Here is a 12,163-nt window from a genome sequence, read left to right as displayed (position 1 = left end):
ACGAAACATAGATGTGATATTACAAACTATATAAGAAGCATAAAAGTGATAATAACAAACAAGATAGGAAACATAGATGTGATAATAAAAAAATAAGATAGAAACGTAGATGTGATAATAACATACAATATAGGAAACATAGATATTACCAAACAAGATAGGCAATATAGAAGTGATATTTCACGATTCAAAATCTAACTAGTCGTGATGAGACCTAACCCAACCTCGTAGTAAGCCAAATAATAATCAACATAACTCAAATGAGAATAATAAGAGCCAATAAGTAAAATAACTTAACTTCTATACAATATCCCGAGTATTGGTAGTACAAGTCATGTGCCACTAAGATTTTGAGTTACAAAACTGATATGGATTAAACACAACATTTATTTGAAATGTACATAAACAGATTACAGATCTAAAGCCACCAAGGACAAGTGACAGTTATATCCAGAAAGCAAATATATTTTTAATGTCAGCTCCCGCCATACACAACGACATCGACTCCAAGATTTGCATGCAAGGTGCAGAAGTGTAGTATGAGTACAACCGATCCCATGTACTCAATAAGTATCATAACTAACCTCGGCGAGGTAATAGAAGAAAGAATTATAAATTATACTCGCTATCCCCTGTACAGTTCATAAATTCAATAAGTATAGAACATATATATGATCAAATCGGGAAATCATAGGTAAAACCAACTTGGTACTCACAATCTTTGTTTTAAAATGTTTTGCACATTCAACAATCCAGTATATAAGGAAGATATGCAAGTAAATCAGGTAAAAAGTCAAGAAAATTGCAAGTAAAGATGAAATGCAATAACCAAATATTAGTTCGTTGTAGCGCGTAACCCGGTCCATATAACAATAAGCCAATAAGGTCTGTTACGATGTGTAACCCGATCTAAATAACAATAACTAGCCTCCCAGAGGTCACATCAACCAGAAACCCGTCGGTTTCTCACAATCCGCGTGTACACCATCAATAGAGAAATATGCGAGGGTGACTCTAGGGTATGGATCCATATCCATACGCAAGCACGACCAATTCAACGTGCTACCAGCCTGGCGTGATCACAGACTCAATATCATAATCCGTCCGATATGGTCACGTGCTCAATATAATAGATCCGCCAGTGTGGTTACATGCTATATCACAATTTGCCTAGCATGGTCACATGCATAACAATACAATTCGCCTAGCGTGGTCACATGCTGTAATAACCAGATAGGTCATTTTGAGTTTTAGCCTTTATTATCATGTTTCGAGACCTCAATTAGCTCCGTTTACGTTCCTCACTTTGTGTGCACAATCTGTGTCTTATTCTAGAAAAATTTTAAGTGAAAAACTGAAGGAAATATGAACTTTAGCCTTAAAAATAATTTGAGTTAACTACGTCAATATTTTGTGTAAAAGGACCCAGATGAATAATTTGACGATCCCAGTGGGTCCGTATTGTGATTTTGGACTTGGTTTTATGCCTGAAATTGAATTCAGAAGTTCCTAACTTGTCTTGATGAGATTTGTTGAAAACTAGTAATTTGAAGGTTTAAGAAATTTCGAAGATTGACCATAGGTTGACTTTATAGCTACAGGATTTGAATTTTGGTTTCGGAACTTGGTATAGGTTCTTTTTACTATTTAACACTTGTCTACAAAGTTTGGTGCAAAACAGAGTTGATTTGATGTGATTCGGACATTCAGATGTGAATTTGAAAGTTCTTAAGTGTCTTCGAAAATTTCATGCATTTTGACATCGGATTCGTAGTTCTAGGTGTTATTTTGGAGTTTTGATTGTGCAAGAGAGTTCGTATGATGTTATTACACCTCTGTGTATATTTGGTTTGGAGCTCGAGGGGCTCGGGTGAGTTTCGAATAGGCTACGAATCGATGGACTTAAGAAATCTGCTGATTTTGCCCTTCGCGAACGCGACCAGCCTCTCACGAATGCATATGGTTATGGGGCCTAGGAAGGGATCTTGGCTGCCGCATCATTTGGACCGCGAATGCAAAGGCAGGTGGGAGTAAGCCTTCGTGAACGCGAAGAGTGGCTTGCGAACGCGAAGGCCTTTGGCTGATGCTGCTTCGCGATCGCGTCAGGATCTTCGCGAACGCGAAGAAGGCCTGACGCCTAGTGATTTAAATATACCATAGTCGGGATGCAACCTATTTTTCACCATTTTCAAGTTTGAGCTCGGTCTAGAGTCGATTTTGAAGAGATTTTTTATTCCAACTTTATAGGTTAGTAGATTTTAACTTATTTCCTTCCATTTCTATAAACACCCATTGATTTTTACTTTTAATTTATGTTTTTTCATGGTAGAAATTAGGTATTTAGGTATAAATTGAGAATTTTGAGAAATTGAGATTTAGATCCCAAATTGAGGTCAGATTTCGAAACTGATCACATAATCAGGCTCGGGGTGAATAGGTAATCGGGTTTTGGTCCAACTCTCGGATTTTTACCAAGCGAGCCCGGGGTTGACTTTTGTTGACATTTTTTGAATATTAAAGATTGAATCTATTTTACTCGTGGGTAGTTCTAAAGCTTATTTTGAATTATTTGAACTATATTTGGTTAGATTTGATTGGTTTGGAGGCTAATTCTAGAGGAAAAGCTGCAGTTGAGCCTTCATTTGGTTGCAGAGTGAGGTAAGTGTCGTGGTTAACCTTGACTTGAGGGATTAAGACTTGTTAGTCTATTTGCTACATGTTTTATGTGCGAGAATAACGTATATGTGAGGTTACGAGTACTTGTATGTTGTTATTCGATTAAAGCATGCGGGTGGAACTTGATTCTTTGTATGTTATTGCTTTGTTAATTATGATATCCATGCTTATGTTAGATCATTACTTTTTCAATTATTTGTTTCGTAATTATTGCTTATTTAAAAGTTGTTGAATATTTTTTAAAGTTGATGTTTTGTATCATGGCACCATAGTTGGAGTTAAATTTATTCTCTGCATTATTTATTACTCAAATTAATATTATCATTATGATATGGTGAGGAAGAGAGTAAAAGCACGAAGGGTGATGTCGTGCCATTTCATTTACATTATCATTATTACAGGGCTCGGAAGAGAGTAAAAGCACAAAGGGTGATGTCGTGCCATGTCATTCATATTATTATCACATAGTGAAGACGAGAGTAAAAGCACGAAGGGTAATGTCATGCCGTTTCATTCATATTATCATTGCATGGTAAGGACGAGAGTAAAAGCACGAAGAGTGATGCCGTACCATTTTCATATCACTGGGTTGACTGATTATTTCCCGATTTTGGTGAATCACTTGGTTATTTCATGATTTCATACATGTCGTAGTTGTTATATATTCCCCATTTTGCATGTCCCCTCCCAATTTATATGTTATTATTCTCTGTTATTGTTGCTGCTTTATATACACTTGTACAAGTTTATTTACGTAGGTGTCTTGTCATAGCCTCATAACTACCTCGTCGAGGTTAGGCTAGATATTTACGGAGTACATTTGGTCGGTTGTACTCATACTATACTTCTGCATTTTGTGTAGATACTAGTATTGGTCCTAGCGGCGGTCAGTAGCTTTTGCTCGGATTCAGTCGTTATCGGAGACTTGAGGTATAGTTGCATCGTATATGCAGCCCCAAAGTTGCATTTCCTTCTATCTTTACTATTTTATTGAGTTTTAAAACAGTTGTATTTCGTCAGACCTTGTTTGTAGCACTCAAGATGTTCTTGTACTTGTGACTCTAGGTTCCGGGATATGTTTAGGCTTTGTTGTTCGGTATTATTTTACTCTACTTCAGACTTATATCGTTATCATTGTTAATATTTTGCTTTTAAATTGTTAAAATCAATTAATTATCTGTATCACGTCGTCTTGCCTAGAAAGTGGATGTTAGGTGCCATCATGACCCCGAGGTTGGGATTTCAGGTTGTGACAAGTTGGTATCAATACTAGGTTGCTTAGGTCTCACGAGTCATGAGCAAGCTTAGTAGATTCTGGAGGATCGGTACGGAGACGTTTGTACTTATCTTTTAGAGACTATGGAGTTTTAGGAAAAAATTAACTTTTTTCCCTGTCATGCGATTTTGTTCTATCATTGATGTTTGAATCATTCCATTCTTGCTCTTTCGCAGATGGTGCAAACGGTATCTATAGTCGAATAGGAGCCGCATTCCCTTGTTGCAACTACTACCAAGGGAGAGGTCGAGACAGAGGTCGAGCTAGAGGTCGAGGAAGAGGCATGGCTCATACTAGAGCTCGAGTAGCAACACCCACAGTGGAGCCTTAGATTGATCATGAGGAAGAGATCCCAGCTTAGATCGTACCAGTTGAACCAGCTCAGGTCCCGGAGGGATTCATAGCTACTCTAGTGCTTAAGGACTCTCTAGTACGCTTGGTGGACCTTATGGAGAGTGTGGCCGAGAGCGGTGCATTTCTGGTGGCACCAGCCATCTCTCAGGCTGGGGGAGGGCATAGACTCCCACTACTCAACTTCGGAGCAGATGGCTCCCCTATATCAGACTCCAACAGCCCAGCCAGTTGTAGTCGGTTGTTGCTGCACAGATCGGGTAGAGGCCCGTGATGTCTACTGAGGGATTAATGAGATTGGACAAGTTCACAAAGCTTTTCCCAATTCACTTTAGTGTTTCACCCTCTAAGGACCCACATGATTACTTGTAATATTGCCACGAGGTGTTGTGTAACATCGCTATTATTGAGATCAGTAGGGTCGACTTTGCAGTATTCCAAATAACCAGTTACACAAAGAGATGGTGGAGAGTATATGTGTTAACAAGACCGACTGGTTTGCCTTCACTTACTTAGATCAGTTTTCACAGTTATTTCTAGAGAAGTTCATTCCTTTTACTCTGAGAGAGGAGTATCACAAGCAGTTTGTGGACCTAGCTCACCGTGTAGTTGTTTTACTCCCTCCTAAGAGGGAGAGAGTGAGGAAATTCATTGATGGACTCACTTTTAGTATCAGATTACAGATGGCCAAAGAGACTAGAGCTGATATTTCTTTCGAAAGGGCCGTAGAGATTGCTAGACGGATCAAGATGGTTTGTGGTCAGGAAAGGGGGCCGGTGTCTGATAATAGGACTCATCATTTTGGTGGTTTCAGTGGTGCCTTATCGGGATACATTGGTACTTTTGGTAAAGGTCATCCTCCTAGGTCATTTCAGTCAATGCTTCAGGCATCCCACGGTGCTTCGGGTAGTCGTGGTCCTCATGTATCTCATCCTAAGCCGCTAGCCTGCAGTGCACCATCAACTCCTATTAGTACACCTCCGATCCAGAGTTATTAGAGTGGTTATCCAGGTCGACAAGGCCAGTTCCAGGGTTAATAGTCACAACGGCAAAGTGCGTGTTATACTTGTAGAGATCCGAGCCACCTCTCTAGATTTTGCCCTAGGTCACAGGGCGACATGCCATAATAGGGTTCTCGTGGTTCTGGCACCGGTTTTTTCAGAGTCCGAAACTTAATGGCAACTTTTTGGATTCAAAACACGTTTTTACAGTTTGAAAAAGTTACTTTTCTACCTAAAACGCGGTATTATACTGTGTTTTACTTTAACGAAATTTAAGCCGTTAAAATAAAACACAATATAATACTATATTTTACATATAACGCAATATAATAATGCATTTTTCCAATGGGACCTACGTGAATTTCCCAGCTTTTTGAAATGGCAATTTCCTAACCATGTGGGTCCCTAAACAGTACATAGCAGCTTTTTATGATCTCTTTTTGCAGCCACTTTTGAAATGGCAATTTCCACTTTTACTGTCTATTGAACCTCAATAGTAAGAGTGTGCCAGAAATATAATTAAGAGATGGATTTGGGATTAAATTCTTAAGTATTTTTTTTCTATCAAGACTTCTAGTGGTATGATGATGGTCTTTTATACAATAATCATCTTTCGTTTTCATCGAACTGATAATATAGCGATATTTCGTACAAAATCTTTATATAATAACGCCCCATAAACTTTTATAAAATGAGTCAGAGATTTTAGAAATGTTCAAATGATCACAATGGTAATAAATTTTTTTTGATGTTACATCAATTTAACTAAGTAAAATCTTTTAAGAATTTGACGAACAAAAGTGCTTTTTCTTAAAGTAATTATTTTAGAGTTGACGTGTTTGGCCAAATTTTAAAGAAAAAAAAGTACTTTTAAATAATAACATAAGCTTAAAAATATAGCTTTTTTTCTTAAGGACTTTTAGAACCTAACCGACAAATGATGGATCCACATGGAGAGTTACTTATGGGTGCTCAAACACCCATTGTCTTTACCTGGATTTAATATATTTATATAGTCAATTAGTAAAAAATGTAGATAAGTAGTGCAAGAGCACCCATAGCTAAATCTTTTATCTTTCGGAACTCTTTCTGACAAGAAATCATGACTATAAAATCTTGGATCCGTCATTATAAATGACTAAGCATAAATTGCTAGTTTAATATTAGCAAAAATATTTTTTAAATTGATTAGCCAAACATAATCTGCTACTACTTTTTAAAGTACTTTTTCGAAAAGTACTCCTAATAAAAAGCATTTTTCAAATAATATGATTTTGAAAATATGGTTAAACAGTCTAGAAAATTTTCCCACTTTTGATTTAGCACATTTTTTTATAACGGGCAGTTAAAACTAAACATTTGTATCCCTAGAATGCAAAATTATTTTGTTTTAGAAAGAAAATTTTGAACCCTACTTCATCCGTATCAAACATTAGTCGTTTCAGTAAATTAAATTTGTATTAAAATATTTGACGTATTTAACAAATCAAATGTTACTTATTCATTACTTTTTCAAATATATCCTTACTATTTAAATTAATTAGTGATTATTAATTAAATAATATCTAAGAGAGATAAAAGTTATTTTGACACACAGCCTTATGACTAAAGGTATGAATATCTATGTTAAGGGTTCGTGCAAGAACTTTAACAAAATATATAGACAATATTGATCGAATGTATTCCTTCCGGTCCATTATAAGTGTTTTTTTTATGGTTCATCGTATTAGATTTTTTCAAATATTAAAAAGGAATTAATTTCTTCTTTCCAAAGTCGCTCTTGGAGTAAAGAGTCTAAAAATTAAAGTAGATCAGGTAATAAATTAAATCTTCTAAATTACAAGACTTTAATATCCCTTAAATGTCTATGATAAAGAGAGTACAACAAATAACACGTTGCACGATATCCATTTACCGACCGTCGTTATCAGTGTCAGTGTCTGCTACTAGTTCCTACAATCTTCTGAGGCCCATATTCTTCGAACAATTTTTGACAGATCTTATGTGGGAAAAACGCATTATTAGACTGCGTTATATGTAAAATGTGGTATTATACCGTGTTTTACTTTAACGGCTTCCGCAGTATAATACCGCGTTTTAGGTGGAAAAATAACTTTTTTTAAACCGTAAAAACGTATTTTGAGTCCAAAAAGTTGCCATTTAAGTTTCGGACTCGTTTCTTCACCGCCCGCTCAGACAGCTAAAGGTGGGGGTCAAGATGCTAAAGGTGGAGGTCAGGTTATTAGAGGCGGAGGTCTGGCCGTTATAGGCGGAGGTCTGGCCGAGAGGCGGAGGTCATAGTAGTGGGACCCAACCCCGTTTTTATGCATCCTCGGCTAGACCTGAGGCCGAGTCATGTGACGCCATTATCACATATATTGTTCTAGTTTGCTATAGAGATGCTTTAGTTCTATTTGATCCAGGCTCTACTTATTCCTACGTGTCATCCTATTTTTCTTCATATCTGGTTGTGCCTCGTGATTCTTTAAATGCTCTTGTGTGTGCGTCCACACCTGTGGGAGATTCTATTATTGTTGATTGTGTTTATTACTCGTGTGTGATTACTATTGGGAGTCTTGAGACTAGTATAGATCTCATACTTCTTGATATGATAGACTTTGATGTTTTTTGGGCATGGATTGGCTGTCATTGTATCGTGCTATATTGGACTGTCATTTCAAGACAGTGACCTTAGCCATGCCGGGGTTGCCTCGATTAGACTGGAGAGGGACTCTTAGCTATTCTACCAGTAGTATTATTTATTATGTGAAGGCTCGGTGTATGGTCGAGAAAGGGTGTCTAGCTTATTTGGCTTATATTCGCGATTGTAGTGTGGAGGTTCCTTCCATGGATTCGGTACCAGTTGTGCGTGAGTTTCTAGAGGTGTTTCATGTAGATCTTTAGGGGATGCCACCCAACAGAGATATTAATTTCTGTATTGACTTGGCTCCGGGCACTCAACCCATTTCTTTTCCACCATATTCTATGGCCCTGCCTGAGTTGAAGGAACTGAAGGAGCAGTTGCAGGATTTGCTTGATAAGGAATTCAGTGTCTCACCTTGGGGTGCGCCCATGTTGTTCGTGAAAAAGAAGGATGGTTCGTTGAGGATGTATATAGACTATCGACAGTTGAACAAAGTCAATATCAAGAACAAGTATACGTTGCCAAGGATTGATGATTTATCATCGGATGTCCCTAAGACAGTTTTTTGAACTCATTATGGGCATTATGAGTTTCTAGTGATGTCATTTGGGTTGACAAATGCCCTAACAACATTTATGGATTTGATGAACCGGATATTTTAGACCTAAGGATCCTTTTATGATCGTATTCATCGATGATATGTTGATCTACTCCCGTAGTTGAGAGGAGCATGAGTAGCATCCTCAAGTTGTACTTCAGATTCTGAGAGATAGTCGATTATATGCTAAGTTTTCACATAATGAGTTTTGGGTAGACTCAGCTGCTTTTTTGGGTCATATTGTATCAGCCGAGGGAATTAAAGTGGATCCTAAGAAGATTGAGGTAGTTCAGAACTGGCTTAGACCTACTTTAGCTACAGAGATATGGAGTTTTCTGGGTTTGGCGGGTTATTATCACCGGTTCATGGAGGGGTTTTCATCCATAGCAGCCCCATTGACTAGATTGACCTAGAAGGGTGCCCCATTTAGGTGGTCCGATGAGTGTGAGTTGAGATTTCAAAAGCTCAAGATTGTTATGACTATATCCCAATGTTGGTGTTGCCCACAGGTTCATGATCCTACATAATTATGATGTATTTCGTATTGGTCTCGGTGCAGTATTAATGCAGGATGGCATGGTGATTGCATATACATCGCGATAGTGAAAGGTTTATGAGAAGAATTACCATGTTCATGACTTAGAGTTGGCTACCATTGTACATGCATTGAAGATTTGGAGGCACTACCTCTACAGTATGTCGTGTGAGGTATTCCCAATGGCCATTAGTGACTTTCATTTCCTGTTTATTTAGTGTCGATTTGGGATTCGTCTTATTTTTATCAATAAAATGAGGCATTTAGCATTCTAAGTTCTTCAAATCAACTTGTCGCTAGGCCTACCTCGGGCACAAAGGGGTCCCCAAATTAGGACATGATTTACATTCCCGCACTATGTGTTTAAATATTGCAATGCTTTTTATGATCCTCACTAACTTGGTTACCTTTTTGTTTTTACTTTTTGTTTTATTATTCCCCTCCCCAAAGGTTAGTTCGTACACTCTGGCATCATCATCTTATTCCACGAGATCCAGGGGCCCTCCACCCACTTCTCCTCTTAGTCATGTCAAAAACAAGAACAAAAGCAAGATGGAAGATTTGAACAATGTCAGGAAGGAGAATCCAACTGAATGGGTAGAGGCCACTAATGGCCATGGTACTCAGGTTCCTAAGGAGAATGTGTTACAACTGGAAAAGAAGTTGCTAAAATTCCAAGAAGAGCTCGATCAGGTTCGGAATCTGGCAAGCCTGTCATTTTTCCTCAGCACCCCAGATATCAACTTTCCCAACACTCAAAACCCTACACCTCCTCAAACCATCCCAAAGCAACATATTGTTCTACCAAATACCCAATGCAACACCTGCCATATCCCAAACAACACTCCACTACTCATCCCAGAACCTCAAAACTCCACAAATGACCATTTTCACACCCACACACCAGGCCACCATAACACCCTTATCTACGTGGAGACCATGCCACACTCCACCCAACTTATCTCAAGCACACCTGAGTCTGATGAAAATGATCTACTTATCAGGAATCTGGCTGAGGAACTTAAGAAATTGACTAGCCGGATTCAGGGCATTGAGGGAAGTAAAGGAATCGAGGGGCTATACTATGAGGATCTTTACATACAGCCCGATGTCGAACTGCTCGAGGGGTACAAACCTCCTAAGTTCGAAATGTTTGATGGTACAAGTGATCCAAGGGTCCATCTGAGGACATACTGCGACAAGCTGGTTGAAGTAGGGAAAGAAGAGAGAATCCGCATGAAGCTGTTCATGAGGAGTTTGAAAAGAGATGCGTTGTCTTGGTACATCAGCAAAGATCCCAAGAAGTGGTCAAGCTGGGTAGGCATAACATCTGATTTTATAGATAGATTCAGGTTTAATACAGAGAATGCACTAGACATGTTCTATATTCAAAATCTAAAGAAGAAGCCCACAGAGACGTATCGCGAGTATGCTATTCGCTGGAGGTCCGAAGCTGCTAAGGTCAGACCTGCCTTAGAGGAGGAACATATGAACAAGTTCTTTGTTTGGGCTCAGGACCCGTAGTATTATGAACGACTGATAATGATTGAGAACCACAAATTCTCTGACATTATCAAACCGGGTGAGAGAATTGAAGAAGGTATCAAAATCAGTATGGTTACAAACTTTGAGGCCTTGCAAGCTACAAATAAGGCCTTACAGTCTGATGGTGTGTCCAAGAAGAGGGATGTATGGACCATGATGGTTGCACAAAGGACCAAATATCCCTTCAATTACCAAACTTACCCAACACCTCCACTCATATATCGACCAACCCCAAATTACCAAGCACCTTCACCCTCATATCAAGCTCCACCACCAACTTATCAATCACCTCCACCTCCTACATATCAACCTACCTCACGCAGATACTCCCAACCCGCGCATGTCTACCAAACCTATAATTCTCAACTATCCCACTATCAATCACCTCCTGCACGCCAAAACTTCCTGTACCCCGACCTAATTTTGATCGCAGACCTCCAAAACAATATACAGCCATTGCTGAACCCACTGACCAGTTGTATGAGAGACTCAAAGCTGTTGGTTATATCACCCCATCCCTGCTACAAACCCTGAGAACCCTTCTCAGTGGGTTAACTCAAATAAATCCCGTGCATACCACTACGACATGAAAGGGCATACCATCGATGAATGTCGTTACTTGAAAGACAAGATTCAGTTTAATTGATAACAAGATTATTGTGGCAAAGGAACCCGCTCCAAATATCCTCAACAACCCTCTGCCAGACCATAAGGGTGCAGGTATCCACATGATTGAAATAGAAGATGACTAGGATCCCGAGGGATCAATCGGGTTGATCGTAGAAAGTGATGACGCAAAGAAGCCAATAATTACTCTCAATCCAATCATAGTCCAGATTCAACCGTCTAAGGATGCTGAGGTGAATATGACTGTGCCACTTGAGTTTGAAGCAACGTTATCTCCAAAGACACCAGCACCAATTGAGGTCGAATTCATGTCTCTGGCAAATGCACCCACACCATTTGAGGTAGCAGTTTTTCCACCCAAGGCACATATTTCGTTCGGAGTAAGGATAGCCACGTCGATCTCAGTGGCAATGTCGACCATGACACCATTCCATACAAAGGTTGTACCCTGGGACTATACAGCTGAGGCGAGGAGGAAAGACAAGGTCAGGTTCGAAGAGACTGTTGCAGCACATGGTATGATAAGAACTGGTAGAGTCTATACCCTTGAACATCTAGCTGAGTCAATCAAGTAGGCCTCCAAACAACCACCTATCATTGAGATAGGTCCAGACGACCTCTAGAGGAAAATAGAGGCCAAGGAGTATTCGGTCATCGACCAGTTAAACAAGACGCCACCACAAATATCCATTCTCTCTTTGCTGGCCATAAGATCACCATTCATGAGGACGAGCTGCCATCTGAAGGGTTAGGGCACAACAAAGCACCGCACATCACCGTGAAATGCAAGGAGTTTTTCATTACCAGAATCCTGATCGATGGGGGTTCTAGTCTCAACATTTATCCGCTGGTAACACTCAAGAAGTTGGGTAAAGGACTTCACGAGATAAAAGATGGAGCAATAAATGTG

This window comes from Nicotiana sylvestris, chromosome 11 (genome assembly GCF_000393655.2).
Source record: "Nicotiana sylvestris chromosome 11, ASM39365v2, whole genome shotgun sequence".
Taxonomy (NCBI): domain Eukaryota; kingdom Viridiplantae; phylum Streptophyta; class Magnoliopsida; order Solanales; family Solanaceae; genus Nicotiana; species Nicotiana sylvestris.
The sequence above is the reverse complement of the archived record's forward strand: the minus strand, read 5'-3'. Positions refer to the sequence as shown.